We start from the raw sequence: 15,961 nt of genomic DNA, 5'->3' as shown, positions 1-15,961 counted from the left end.
GGGCCAGTTGTCACATATTCAGGCTCCTGTTGACCTTCTTTTGGATGGCTTTATGTCATCTGGACAGACAGGTAAAAGCGAGGCTTTTAATTCTTGCACGGGTACTCCTAAGGACTTTATTGTGTGTATATACACAGTATACTTTGTGCACTTATTTTGTTTGGTCACAATCCTATGATTGCTCCCCAAACCAGGCATAGCTCTTTTCAGCATATTACTTAATAAAACTTCGGTTTTATATCTTGATTACAGAAATCTCTCGTTTCTGATCATATTTATTTTTTTCCATTATAAACATGACCAGCATGTGCAAATGCATAGAAATGTATTTCAAAAGGTACAAGTGAATTACAAAATAACATAAAGAGCGAATATCAGTTGACGTTTTCTTTTAACGTCACAGATACAAGAGTTTTTCCTTTACTTTATTTTGTGTGCAAAATAAACTTTCTATAACCATAAATGCACATAAGGAGAGGAGGGCCCCGTTTCATCAAGGAGAATACTCCACATTTCTGTCATAAATCGCTTTGAAAAGTTGCAAAATTTTAGTGAAGCAAAATGTTTCTAACTTTTAGTGTTTTCACTCCAGTTTCACTGAGCTCTGCCAAATGAACAGAGCTGGGGCAGGACGGGTGCGTGGCCTGAAATAGATGAGCTGTTCCTTATGTCAGAAATCTTACTCCTCATGCCACGCCACCACGCGTCTGACTCCAACACACTCCCTCATCAAGACCGACGTTGTTCATGACGATCTTGATGAAGTGGGGCCTAGGTCTCCGAAATGCAGGCACAATCCATAGACGTGCTGTGCTATAATATTTTAATGAGTAACTTGAAATATGATGTATTATTTTTGTTGGTAGTGAAGATATTAGTGTTAAATTATGATGCTTTTTTTCTCTCTGTAAAGAAAACCTTTTTTTTTTAGCCCACTTACCTTTCACCCTTCATTGATGTGTCCTGTTAGAAAGCTGAATGTTATGTGCACATTGTGTTCATGTTCCCTTCCTGTCCTGATCATACAATGCTGGTTAGGGGAAGAGAGAATTGTCCAGCTATGAATAGCATGACGGAAACTTTTCCTGATCATTAACGGAATCTGTCATCAGGATTTCACTGCATGTCATTGCTGCTGTGGTAGAGTTTCAGGTCTGTGTCAACTCAACGGTTATTATATTTGCTGCAATACTAATGGCACCACTTATCACATATGATAGCAGTTTGGACTTACAGCCCATTATCACATTGAAGTCACACCCACTGATACCGATAAAGCTTGTTATCCAGTGCTGTCCTCTACTAAAGTAGAATTGTGGAAAGTGAGCATGCAGATATTACCAAATTAGTAATTACTGTCCTTCTCGATAGGTTGTGTAGCTGGATGAAACACCTATGTATGGGTGTATTTGTTTCGATGTGAGGTTATGTTTCTTTATGGTAGAAAATGTGGCCTTTGTGGGAATTTGACTCATGAGGCAAATTTGTTACTGCTAGTCTTTACGTCTTGTGAAAACACTTCTTACTCGTTATTGGCAACATAGTGGCTAAGTGCGGAGGTGGACATGATGTTAGTTTAAGGCTTCTTTTACACTTTCCATGGTTTTGCGTCCCATTTTTGCGCACCCAATAGATTTCTATGGGACCGCAAAAACGGGCCGCAATAATTCCACGGAGTGCCGTATTTATGGCCGTGAAAAAATTGCGAGCCTGCTTGATTTTTCACGGATTACGGACACAGCCCCCATTGAAAATCAATGGGGCCGCAAAAACAACGGAAGCTTGTTTTTGTGGTGCACCATGACTTCCGGTTTTGCAGAACGCCGTTTTTTTTTTTAAATACTGTTTCCATAGTATTGGAAACCTGAAAAATGGTGATCCACAAATTTTTTGCTGTCTGTTATTGTGGCAGACTGTGAAAATTGCTGCGATACGGGCCGCAAAAAAGGCCCGCAATAACGATCCTCAAAAAACACAGTAAGTTAGAGAAGCCTAACCTGCATCCAAACAGGGGCACGAGAGGTAAGGTGTACCATTTCTATCTCCAAAACAGATGAAATTGATGAGCTATTGGACTTCAAAGAGCCAATATATTGTTCTTTCACAGGGGTCTTCTTCTGTTTGAGTTTATTGATAGCTCAGTGGTTAGGATCGTTGATTTTTTATCCTTGGGTTTAACCCTTTCGCGCCAGAGCTTATTTTCACCTTCATGACAAGGCCAATTTTTTCAGCTACAACCATTGTCACTTTATTCGGTAACATCTCTGGAACGCTTCACTCTCTCAGTGATTCTGAGATTGTTTTTTTGTGACATATTGTACTTCGTGTTGGTGGTAAGTTTAGGTTGATATCTTTTGCGTTTATTTGGAAAAGTATCAGAATTTTGGCAAAAATTTAGAAAATGTTGCAATTTTCAAACTGTTAATTTTTACACTCTTAAACCTGATCGTTATATCACACAAAATTGTTAATAAAAATACATTTCCCACATGTCTACTTTAAATCAGCATCATCATTGAAACATTTTTTTGTTAGGAAGTTAGAATGGTTAAAGGTTTATCAGTAATTTCTCAATTTTCCAACAAAATTAAAACTCATTTTTTAGAGACCACATCACATTTCTAATGACTTTGAGGGGCTGTATGACAGAAAATACCCAAAAGTGACAAAATTTTAAAACTGCACCCCTCAAAGTGCTCAAAACCACATTCAAAAATGTTATTAACCCTTCATGTGCTTCACAGACAATAATGCATTTTGGAAGGGAAAAAAATGAAAATATTACTTTTTCCCAGAAAAATGTTACTTTAGCCACACATTTTGCATTTTCACAAGGGTAAAAGGAGAAATAGAGAGAAAGTCCAGCTCCAGGTATCACATAAAGAGCGAATTTTATTGTAGATCATTTAAAAATTATCACAATCGCAAATGCGCTTCTACAGCTGTTGTCCTTTTTTCTGCACATTTTCTCCTCGTCTGTAACCGCTCTTATGTCCAAATAAAGGAAAGCATTTTAATGGGACCGGTGAGTGCACATCGTTTTTTCTTTGACTCTGGTCAATATGTAGAGCTCCTAAGTGCCAGAAAATATCTCCCTCCAGTGACCCAATCTTGCACCCAACTGGGAATTTATCTACAGGTGTAGTGATGATTTTGAGTCCATGGGTGTTTTTCCAGAAACAAGCAGCAATGGATGTTGCTTAGTGAAAATGCAAATCTGGGATTGTAGTGCCTAGTACGTTGTAGTGCCCATACACGAAGCCCAGCTCGTTTTTTTCCTCATTGCTACAGAAACACCAAACATGTGGACGCTAAATGTGGCATTGGCACACTGGGGTTCAGAGCGCTTTTTCAGAGCCTTTGTACTACCAGTAATGTGGAACCCTCGATTCATCTTTTGACAGATGATGGGAACATTTTGTCCTGCACTTTACGCTGAACACTTACATTGGGATTTCCATCTAAATATCTGAATGACATGATTCAAATGAAATCCCTGAGTGATCCATTCACTGTAATAAGGCAGCAGTTGCTCTGGCCTTCGTCTGGCCTCTGTTCAGCGGTGTCAGTCTTTTCAGAAGTGCACAAAACTGTGGCTGACCCAGCTTTTATGCATGCTGTATCGTTAGGTCAGACTAAAGCCCCCGTCACACTAAGCGAGGTCGCTAGCGAGATCGCTGCTGAGTCACAAGTTTTGTGATGCAACAGCGACCTCAGTAGCGATCTCGCTATGTTTGACACGTAGCAGCGACCAGGCCCCTGCTGTGAGATTGCTGGTCGTGTCGGAATGGCCTGGACCTTTTTTTGATCGCTGAGGTCCCGCTGACATCGCTGAATCGGTGTGTGTGACACGGATTCAGCGATGTCTTCACTGGTAACCAGGGTAAACATCGGGTTACTAAGCGCAGGGCCGCGCTTAGTAACCCGATGTTTACCCTGGTTACCATCGTAAATGTAAAAAAAAACAAACACTACATACTCACATTCCGGTGTCCGTCAGGTCCCTCGCCGTCTGCTTCCCGCACTGACTGACTGCCGGCCGTAAAGTGAAAGCACAGCACAGCGGTGACATCACCGCTCTGCTGTTAGGGCCGGCGCTCAGTCAGTGCAGGAAGCGGACGCCGGGGGACGCGAAGGTGAGTATGTAGTGTTTTTTTTTTTACATTTTACACTGGTAACCAGGGTAAACATCGGGTTACTAAGCGCGGCCCTGCGCTTAGCAACCCGATGTTTACCCTGGTTACCCGGGGACCTCGGCATCGTTGGTCGCTGGAGAGCTGTCTGTGTGACAGCTCCCCAGCGACCACACATCGTTGTCTGTATCGCTGCAGCGTCGCTAAGTGTGACGGGGCCTTAAGTCCAAAGTGACTCCATCTGCCTGATTGCAAGAAATCTGCCACCAAGGTTTCAGTCTGAATCACGTATTTCAAAGGTTTATACGGAAACTCCAGTGTAAGCACTCAGCGCACAGCGCATGATAAATGTGCGCTGAGCCTTACTGCGATCTTTAGGAGTCATAATGAACAAAGCAACAGTTCAAGAATTGTTTTTATTTATTTTTTTACACCAATCAATGTCCAGTATAATTGATTAGACAACTTTATTCTTTAGATTGGTGCGATTACAAGGATACCAAATTTGTATTTTTTTAATGTTTGACTACTATCACACCCTAAAAAATATTTTTATGCAAAAAAAGTTTTTGCATCGTCATATTTTGAGGTCTATAATTTTTCTATATTTCTGCCAAGAATCATGTAATGGCTTGTTTTTATAGGATGAGTTGCCATTTTTATTGGCATAATTTTCGGGCAGATATTTTTTTTTATCTCTCTCTATTCTAATTGTCGGGAGGCATAATGAACAGAAACCAGCAATTCGGGATTTTTTTTTATTTTTATGTTGTTCAGTGTGTGGTAAAATTGATTAGGTAGCTTTATTTTTCAGGTCAGTACGATTAAAGTGATACCACATTTATATATTTTTTGTTATGTTTTGTAACCTTTACACAATAAAAACTATTTTATAGAAAAAATAATTTGTTTTTGTGTCACTATATTCTGAGAGGTATAACTCTATTTCTCCACTGTCTGACCTCTATGGTGGCTTGTTTTTTTGCAGGACAGATGACATTTTCAACTATACCATTTTCATTTGCATTTATCTTTTTGATCACGTTTTATTCCACTTTTTTTCTGACCGTATGATGACATAGCATAGTTTTTAGCTACTTTTTTTCTTTCCTTTTTTAACAGCATTCACTGATAATTAACTATTGCGACAGTTTTATAGACCGGTCTATTCTGGAAGTGGTGATACCTTGTATGTGTACTTTTTTGTTGTTTTTACATAAATATATATATTTATTGGTTTAATTAATTAATTATTACTGGTTTACTTAGTCCCTGTATGGGACTTCAACTTTTACTTTTCTGATCACTGGTCTCATGCATTGCAATACATAGTATGTCAGTTTTACAACAGCAGAACACCTGTTAGACCCTTTAGAGTCTAAAAGGAAACCAGAGTTGACAGACCCGTGGCAACCCTCGTCTCCCCTGTGATCACGTCGGAGGGGTGAGAGAAGAATCCCACTTCCTCTAACAAAGTTCAAAATTTTGTGATTGCTATTGATCGCTGCATCTAGAAGATAACAAAGAGTTAACTTCTTTGGGACCTGAGCCATGTCGCTGGACAGATCTATCATGCTGCAATGGAATCCCAGCGCTTGCATGATTCTGGGAGTCTCGAGCTGTAAGACCACTGACTGTTGAGAAATGTCAGCGTTTCTTAAAGCCCAGGAAGTGTTGATGTTTATTTCCTGTTGACAGTAATGAATGGGTTAAAAAGCAGAGACTGGAGCTAGCTTTGGTCGCTGACATTGTTGGCAGATGCCAGCAGTATGGTACATCCAGCTTCTGACTTGTATGGTGTAGAATCAGATCCTAAGCCTGCTCCATACAAGGGAGCCCAATGCAAGCTGTACCATTATTTGCTAGATGATTATTTGCAAGAAATTTTACTGTTCTAACCAGACTTGAATTGCAATTGAAGTAAATGCCTACTTTGCCATTGACAAATTTTGACATTTTGGCAGACTGTAACTTTACTGAGTAAAAATATACAGATGATACATTTATTTCAGTTTCCAACAAGGAATTTGAAAGGTGAACAAATTGTAATGTGCTTCTTGGCCCCCAAAAATGTGGCTTCATAGGTGGTTGATACAGGCACAATCTCCACTTTTACATTTTTTAAGTTTATTTAAATTATGTTATTTTTCTGCATTGTGTGAATATCGTCTGTGTAAGGTGAACAAAACTTTCGGGACAGTTGACTTTTCTCATCTGTCAGATGTCATGATATCATCCGCCTATAACTGCCCAGCTAATCAAAAGAATTATCTTCCCGTTGATCCCAGGATCACCGCACGGTGGCTGTGTTACAGAATGTATCACTGTCTCTTTAGAGCACAAACAACTAATCCTTGCTAGAGCAATTAGACATATAAAGACCTCAGGGAAATAGCACTTCTGCAGTCCTGTGACCAGGAGCAGCATAATGAGGAATGGCAAGAAGTGTCACTTTGGATTGTGTCCTCTTAGACAGGAAGCCTTTCAGTAATGTCAGTTATATGTCATGCACAATTGAAGCAGCTAATAGAGTTAATCTCTGAGGATGAACAAGTTGTAACAGTGTTAATTACAGCATTATTTATTTATTTGCAGATATATGGGCTATAGCTCTATTATGGGAAGGAGGGGCTGCTGCTTGTAGCTGGGAAATTGCTGTTATTCTGCGTCCAGGAGGCATAGGTACTGTCAGATAAGCTTGTTAATTTAAGCAGGAACGTTATTCATTGCAAAAAAAATAAGAAACGTGAAGAGGCATCAATTATATATTGCCGTTTAAAAGATTCAATAGAGTTAATAAAACAATGTAGAATATGTTTTCCATTTTGTGCTAATTCACAGTTTTTGACAATCTACAGTGTGTCAATATGTATGACTATTCACTAGTTTCCGCAGGTAGGTCCGCACTGGCATATTTTGCTGCCAATTGCCTTGCAGACCAACAGCATTTTTTTCTTTAAAAAGAAAAAGAAGATATTCATCTCTGCTGGTTATCCCTCCACACCTATCAAGGCTTCCATGCTGGTATCCCCCCAACCAATGTTGTTTATTAAGTACTGAGTGTGTGTGTATAGGGCAACATGCAGAAATACATGCACTTACACACCTTGGCATACTACCAAGGAGGTTATTAATGGTTGTCTGAGGAATGTTCTGCACTTGGGCACTCAACTCATCAAGATCCACTGCTGGCAGCTCCTTTTTCAATTACCAGCCAATAAATTTGCAGTAGTGCTCACTTAGAGTCAAGTCTAGAGATGCTGCAGACCATGGTTGCACATTTACGCCATGCAGTAGGATTAGAAACATTCAACCTGGACTTGTGGGGGAAAATGGATCCTGGTACCACTGGTTCCACAATTGATCCATTCTGTATTGTACCTGAAATTGGATGTCAGCAACCGGCAGCATTAAACAATGACTGTAAACCTACTAATTGACATATGTAATAAAACAGTTTTATATATACACTGTTCAAAAAAATAAAGGGAACACTTAAACAACACAAAGTAACTCCTAGTCAATCAAACTTCTGTGAAATCAACATGTAGCAACACTGAGGCCATGTGCACATGTTCAGTTTTTTTCGCTATAAAAACGTGATAAAAACGCGAAAAAAATGCTTACATATGCCTCCCATTATTTTAAGTGTATTTCGCAATTCTTGTGCAAATGTTGCATTTTTTTCCGCAAAAAAATTGCATCGCGGAAAAAAAAGCAACATATTCATTAAATTTGCAGAATCGCGGGGATTCCGCACACCTAGGAATGCATTGATCTGCTTACTTCCCGCATGGGGCTGTGCCCACCATACGGGAAATAAGCGGATCATGTGCGGTTGGTACCCAAGGTGGAGGAGAGGAGACTCTCCTCCACGGACTGGGCACCATATAATTGGTAAAAAAAAAAAGAATTAAAATAAAAAATAGTGATATACTCCCCTTCGATGGCCCCCGGAGTCTTCCCGCCTCTCAGCGGTGCATGCTCTCTCTTCCGTTCCTATAGATGTTGTCTGTGAAGGACCTGCGATGACGTCGCGGTCACGTGACCGCAACGTCATCGAAGGTCCTGCACACACCATCTATTGGAACGGATGCCGTTGAGGAGATCGGCTGTCTGCAGAGGGTGAGTATAACCATTTTTTTAATTTTTTTATTATTTTTAACATGATATTTTTTTATTATTGATGCTGCATAGGCTGCATCTATAGTAAAAAGTTGGTCACACTTGTCAAACAGTATGTTTGACAAGTGTGACCAACATGTCAGTCAGTTTTCTTTAGCATTCTGCACGCTAATTTCGCTTGCAAAATGCTAAAAAAAGCGCAAAAAAAAAGGGAAAAAAACGCAAAAAAAAAATGCGGATTTCTTGCAGAAAATGTCTGGTTTTCTTCAGGAAATTTCTGCAAGAAATCCTGACGTGTGCACATACCCTGATTGTCAATCAATTTCTCCTGCTGTTGTGCAAATGGAACAGACAACAGGTAGAATGACAATTAGCTAGATAACCCCTGTAAAGGAGTAGCTCTGCAGGTGGTGACCACAGATCATTTATCTATTCTCATCCTTTTTGGCTGTTGTTTTGGTCACTTTTGCATTTTGTCATTGCTCTCACCCCAAGAGGTACAGTAGCTTACGGCCATGTGCACACGTTCAGTATTGTTCGCGGTTTTTTCGCGTTTTTTCGCTATAAAAACGCGAAAAAAACGTGAAAAAACGCTTACATATGCCTCCCATTATTTACAGTGTATTCCGCATATTTTGTGCACATGCTGCATTTTTTTCCGCAAAAAAATCGCATTGCGGAAAAAAAAAGCAACATGTTCATTAAATTTGCGGAATTGCGGGGATTCCGCACACCTAGGAATGCATTGATCTACTTACTTTCCGCATGTGGCTGTGCCCACCATGCGGGAGGTAAGCAGATTATGTGCGGTTGGTACCCAGGGTGGAGGAGAGGAGACTCTCCTCCACGGACTGGGCACCATATAATTGGTCAAAAAAAAGAATTAAAATAAAAAATAGTCTCATACTCACCTTCGATGGCCCCCGGAGTGTTCCCGCCTCCCACCGCTGCATGCTGCCGCTTCGGTTCCTATAGATGGTGTGGTGAAGGACCTGCGATGACGTCGCTGTCTTGTAATTGGTCGCGAGACCGGTCATGTGACCGCTCACGTGACCGCGATGTCATCGAAGGTCCTGAACCACACCATCTATAGGAACGGACGCCGCTGAGGATATCGGCTGTCTGCAGAGGGTGAGTATAACCATTTTTTTAATTTTTTTTATTATTTTTAAACATTCTATCTTTTACTATAGATGCTGCATAAGCAGCATCTATAGTTAAAAGTTGGTCACACTTGTCAAACACTATGTTTGACAAGTGTGACCAACCTGTCAGTCAGTTTTCCAAGCGATGCTACAGATCACTTGGAAAACTTTAGCATTCTGCAAGCTAATTACGCTTGCAAAATGCTAAAAAAACCGCGAAAAAACGGGAAAAAAACGCAAAAAAAAAAATGCGGATTTCTTGCAGAAAATTTCCGGTTTTCTTCAGGAAATTTCTGCAAGAAATCCTGACGTGTGCACATACCCTAAGTCTGTGTCTACAGCCCACCAAAGTTGCCCAGGTAGTGCAGCTTATGCGAGCTGTGGCAAGAAGGGTAGCTGAGCCTGTCGGCACAGTGTCCAGAGCATGGAGCAGATACTGTACCAGGAGACAGGCCTATACACCAGGAAATGTGGAGGGAGCTGTAGGAGGGCAACAATTCAGCAACAGGACTGCTACCTCTTCTTTTGACATTGGCACCCTGTTCTCTTCACGGATGAGAACAGGTTCACATTGAGCACATGTGACAGGGGTGACAGTCTGGAGAAGCTGGGGAGAATGTTCTGCCTCCTGCAACATTCTTCAGCATGACTGGTTTGGTAGTGGGTCAGTAATGTTGTAGGGTAGCATTTCTTTGGAGGGCTGCACAGCCCTCCTTGTGATAGCCAGAAGTACCCTGGCTGCCATTAGGTACTGGGATGAGATCTTCAGACCCATCATGAGACCATATGCAGTTGCACTGGGCCCTTGGTTCCTTCTGATGCATGACAGGGGCAGGGGCTCCCAAAAAAATCTGGTTGGTTGTGCACACCTCATCTACAATGTTTCTTAATGGGAGTGCTGGAGATAGCTGATCATAATGTTCGGCTAATTTTCGCATCTCCCAATGATTGTGAAGCTATTCCTTATTCCAAGGTTAGGGTATAAGTTCCGAATGTCAGAATACCCCTATAATGATTATCTGTTTGTTTTGCACTGAACTTATTTTTTATCCATTGAATTTTAACAATGTATCACGCTCGAATTCTGAAGTATAGTATGCCTCCTGTGTGTCATCCAGTTTGCTCGGATCCCCATAGACTTTGAGTCTGATCCGCCCTAAACTGATTAGAATAGGACATGCTCTAAGTCTCACAGACCAAGAACACATATCCAATTTTAAAACTGATGTGTGTAAGGATCAAGAAACTTCATGGGTCAGTGTGCTGTCCGAGAAAAAAAACAGAAAGATCTAAGCTGTGTCTCTTAGAGGTACAAATGTAGCCTAAAGTCAGCCATGATGTGAACTCATGTCTACAATGGCTTGCGAAAGTATTCACCTCTTTGGCTTTTTACCTATTTTATTACATTGCAACCGGTGTTTAAATATTATTATTATTATTATTATTATTATTATTTATTGTTATAGCGCCATTTATTCCATGGCGCTTTACATGTAAGGAGGGGTATACATAATAAAAACAAGTACATTAATCTTGAACAATACAAGTCATAACTGGTACAGGAGGAGAGAGGACCCTGCCCGCGAAGGCTCACAATCTACAAGATATTATTGCAATCTGATTTGTGTGTGATGAATCAACACTAAATAGTCTAAGGTGGTGAAATGAAGTGAGAAATATATATGCATAAATTAAATTTATGGGATTAAATAACTAAAAATTGGCACATATATAGGTATTATAGAAAAGAAAAAGGTAGCATAGGCAAGGGAGGCAATAATAACTAGTTTAGTTTCCTTTGCCTTATGCCATGAATAAGACCTATGTCAAAATGCGTTGGTAAACGCTGTGTCTAACGCTATATTGTGCATGGTGTTGTAGTAGCTATTTTTAAAATATATGTTGTGGTGTACCATATGGGATAACTTTTTTAACTATGTACAAATAAATGTTGAATTTGTAAAATCCCTGTTTTTCTGCTGGAATTCATCTGTTTTTTTGCATATATAGGTATTCACCCCTTTACTATGAAGCCCAAGAAAATGTCTGGTGCAAGCATTTATGTACCTTCATAAGTCACATGCTTAGTAAAAGGAAGTCCACCTGTGTGTAATCCAAGTGTTACACGGTCTGTCACTGTGTACACTTTACCTTTTCTGAAAGGTCACAGAGGCTTTAACACCATTACACAAGAGGCACCACTAACAAAACAAAACCATGAACACCAAGGAAATCTCCAAACAAGTCAGGGACAAAGTTGTTGAGAAGTACAAGTCAGGGTTGGGTTGTAAAAAAAATAATATCCCAATCTCTGATGATCTCCCTGAGCACCATCAAATCCATTATCATCAAATGGAGAGAACATGGTTCAATAACAAAACTTACCATGAGGGGGCCGCCCACCAACACTCTCAGCCCAGGCAACAGAGGCACCACAGAGACCAAATGTAACCCTGAAGGAACTGCAGAGTTCACAAACAGAGACTGGTGTGTCTGCCCATACAACCACAATCAGTCGTACACTCCACTCCATAGAGGTGACCTTTATGGAAGAGTGGGCAGAAAAAAGCCTTTACTTACATACAAAAATTGTAAGGCTTGTTTTGAGTTTGCCAAAAGATATGTGGGAGATTCCCCAAATGTATGGAGGAAAGTGCTGTGGTCAGATGAGACCAAAATTGAACTTTTTGGCCACCAAGGTACATGCTATGTCTGGCACCAAACCAACACAGCTAATCACCCCAAAAACACCATCCCCACATTGAAACATTGAGGTGGCAGCACGATCATGCTCTGGGGATGTTTTTCGGCAGCAGGGGCAGGGAAAATGGTCAGAGTCAAGGGGAAGATGGATGGTGCAAAATGCAAGGATATTCTTGAGCAAAACCTCTTTTAGTCTGTCAGTGATTTGAGACTGAGATGGCGGTTCACCTTCCAACAAGACAATGACACAAAGCATACTGGCAAAGCAACACTCGAGTGGTTTGAGGGGAAACATGTAAATATTTTGGAGTGGCCTAGTCAAAGCACAGATCTTAATCCAATTAAGAATCTGTGGTCAGACTTGAAGATTGCTGTTCACCAAAGGAAACCATCTAACTTGAAGGAGGTGGAGCAGTTTTGCCTTGAGGAATAAGCAAAAATACCAGTGGCAAGATGTAAACGATCAGAGACTTATCCAAAGTGACTTGCAGCTGTAAAAGGAGGCTCTACAGAGTACTGATTTTAGGGGATGAATAGTTATGCACACTGAAGTTTTCAGTTATTTTGTCCTATTTGTTTTTTGCTTCACAATAAAAAGAAAACCAAATGTTCACAGTTGTAATAATGTTCTTTACATATCCTGATGCATACCCTCCAAAAAAACCCAACCTGTTAAATTCCAGGTTGAGAGGCAGCAAAACGCAAAAAATGTGAAGGTAGGGTGAGTGAATACTTTTGTAAGCCGCTGTATATATCCTGTTAAGGCACAATGATATATTTCTAGTGTGCATGCATGAACTTGATTTTGCATTTATACTGATGCCAAGTTTAAGCTGCTTTTTTGTTTCTTCATCATCACCTTAGTCCTTCTTTTTCCTATTTCTACTTAAAAGGTACTTTAGACACTTCATTTCCAAATGCTCAATAAAGACAATTCTCAATAAATAGAAGAATATGTTCTACTTATGATCTCCATTAATAAGAAAGAATATTAATGTTTGTTTTTTGTACCTTTTGGGTTGGAGTCAAAACTTGCCTCTTTCCTCCAGAACACAACTCTTCACATCTCAGCTAAATCAAATTGTATGAGGTTGAGCTGCAATAGCCCATAAAATATGTGGATTGGTCTAGTAGCAGTGTGTGAAGCTTTGGTTATTTCTCGCCCTCTCATAAAAAGAGGTATTTGTGGATTATTTTCCTGTAAATTAAAGAGGTGGTCCGAAATTCAACCTAAATTTCATTGTAAACCCTTTTCCCTTGACTGTCAAAATCTAAACTGTTTTCTAAAATACTTGAATTAAAAGTTCCCTATCCTTCTCTAATTACAGTATTTAACTGTTTTTTTTAATAAAACAACTTTTTGATGATGCATCTTTTCAGAATTCCAGTGATTGCTGGAATAGTCAAAGGACACGTCATCAGAGGGTAGAGGCTGTGGTCACTGTCTAAGCCTCTGTCTTCTCCCTGAAGTGTCATCAGTGCTCATTTCGGCGGCTAGTCCTTGCACAGTGTGCAATGACATCATGCTCTCTCGCTGGCTGAGATCAGTAGTAATGAGCTGGCAGGAGAGCGCACTGTCAGTGTATGTTGTAAGACAAATACTCGGCGTCCAGACACCAGTGACGTCAATTGCGTTGGGGCACTAGTCTTACAATACACACTAATAGTACGCTCTACTGCTGGCTCGTTACTGCTGATCTGAGCATTGAGTCATTGCACACATTGCACAGGGACTAGCCCAGCCCCTGAAACGAGTGTCACTGATGATGCTTTGTTTCCGGTGTGGGGGCAGCAGCTGCGGCAGTGACCGCAACATCTGCCCCCTGATGACACTTAACGTTAGGGTCTCAGCACTTGAACTCTAAACCAAAGCGGTATCAAAAAGGAAGTTGTAAAAAGAAAAGCAGATAGAGTATTAGAAAATAGTTTAGATTGAGGCATTAAATAGATCAGGATTTAGGATGAAAATGAAATTGTAATCCAGAACTCCTCTTTAATGTTTTATTTAAACAATATTTATGGCATAGTAAATAGGATTAATGAATAAAGGGTTTCCAAATACTTTTTGTTTATACAAGAAAAGCCAGAAATTAATGGGGAATTAGTTTAGTGATTAGTCTGGTTCTATATAGTTAAAATTTGTTCAGCTAGAAATATTTTTTTTCTTCACAACTTCTTAAAATCCCTGTTTAGATGAGTAACATTCTCTTTGTACACTTGGCGGGTGCTGTGAGTGCTATTCCAAGCCCTGTGAATTCTAGCCACACTTATTATGGGTCAGGTGGCATTATTTCAGGCTCAGAGAAGTAGATGATCTAGGTCCTGACTCATGTTATTATCCTCAGTGTACCCAGCGTAGCTTTAGATTGTCTGAATACAATAACTAATGAATACCCTCATCTGACTGCCTGCTCCATTCAGCACTGTAACAATGAATGTGGTGCCATCAAATCCAGTTTAATGCTTCTAGCTTGCTGATGTCCCTGTTATTTTCCTATTCTGTTTTGACAGTTCCCTTCCTAATGGTAATCTGTATAGTGCATGCTTTATTTTAATGTTGTTAATTCAGTATTTCAAAGGATTCTGTACTCGCATGCAGTAGATTAATGAAAACTGCTGATTTGTATCTTTTCAAGTGAAATAAGTATTGCATCCAGGTCATTATGCACTGTGTCTAGCATTTTTTATTTTTCTTAATTTTTAATATTCAACGTTTTAAAAATCTTCTGATATACTTGCTTTTCAAGTTCTTCATCTTTTTATAACTCGTAATTGACATCTAGAGAGAGAAAGAGGGAAAGAAAGTGCTCAGCATAAATGAGTACACCTTCTTGGAAAAGTAAGATTTTAATCAATATCTCACCAGACACCAGATCAATTTATAACATTTTAACAACATTGGGTTTCATAGAACATTTTTTTAACCTGGAAAAGTAAGTTTCATAATGTAACTCTCATTACAAAATCTTTGGTTTTACTCAAATTAGTTGATGCAAAAATGAATACACCCACATCAAAACCTGCTACATCTAGTATTTTGTATGATCCCCAGGATTTTTAAGGACAGCACCAAGTCTTATGGGCATAGAATGAACAAGTTGGTGACATATTGCAACATTTTTTATTTTCTTTTACCACCATTCTACGCTCTGAGTTTTTTGCTAGATCGGGCATTTCTGAATGCAGCAATGCCAAATATGTGTAATTTTTTATTGTTATATTTTCAATGGGGCAAATGAAAGATGATGTGAATTTTTGTGTTTTTTTTCTTCATATTTTTAAAAACTTTTTTTCTATTACTTTATTAGTCCCCTTAGCAGATTTGAAGCTGCTATTGTCCGATTGCCTGTTTAATACATAGCAGTGCACCAGAATTGCTATATATATCAGAAATGACAATCTCCTATGTGTTATGTTTGTGCCAGGAAAAACTGTTGTTTAATTTAAAGAACTGTAGAAGTTCAAGGAGTGTTTGTGTATATATATATATATATATATATATATATATATATATATATATATATATATATATATATATATGTATATATATATATATATATATATATATATATATATATATATATATATATATATATATATATATATATATATTATGAGAATGCTTTCAAAGTGTGCATAGTTCAGCTGTCCAATCTAGGACCAGGGGCATGCTGAGCTGTCTGTGTGTTGAGTCACGGTTCAGCTGTTGGTGGTGTTTGAGTGCCTTGTATTTCTGTGCTCTGTTTCTGATCTATTGCTGTCTGACCTTACCTCTGACCATATGTTTGCCTAGCCCATTTGTCTTGATCCACTACCTTCCTGGAATTCTGACCTCGGACCCATGACCTGACTACA

The 15,961-nt window shown here is 39.4% G+C and overlaps 1 protein-coding gene across 4 annotated transcripts in view; it reads left to right on the top strand.

Annotated features, from left to right (window-relative positions):
- Positions 1 to 15,961, top strand: part of LOC143815513 (uncharacterized) — a 781,879-nt gene that overhangs the window by 243,142 nt on the left and 522,776 nt on the right. The gene's annotated exons all lie outside the window — the stretch shown is intronic.

Source organism: Ranitomeya variabilis, chromosome 3, assembly GCF_051348905.1.
Source record: "Ranitomeya variabilis isolate aRanVar5 chromosome 3, aRanVar5.hap1, whole genome shotgun sequence".
NCBI lineage: Eukaryota > Metazoa > Chordata > Amphibia > Anura > Dendrobatidae > Ranitomeya > Ranitomeya variabilis.
Note: the sequence above shows the minus strand (reverse complement) of the source record. Positions and strands in the feature narration are given on the sequence as shown.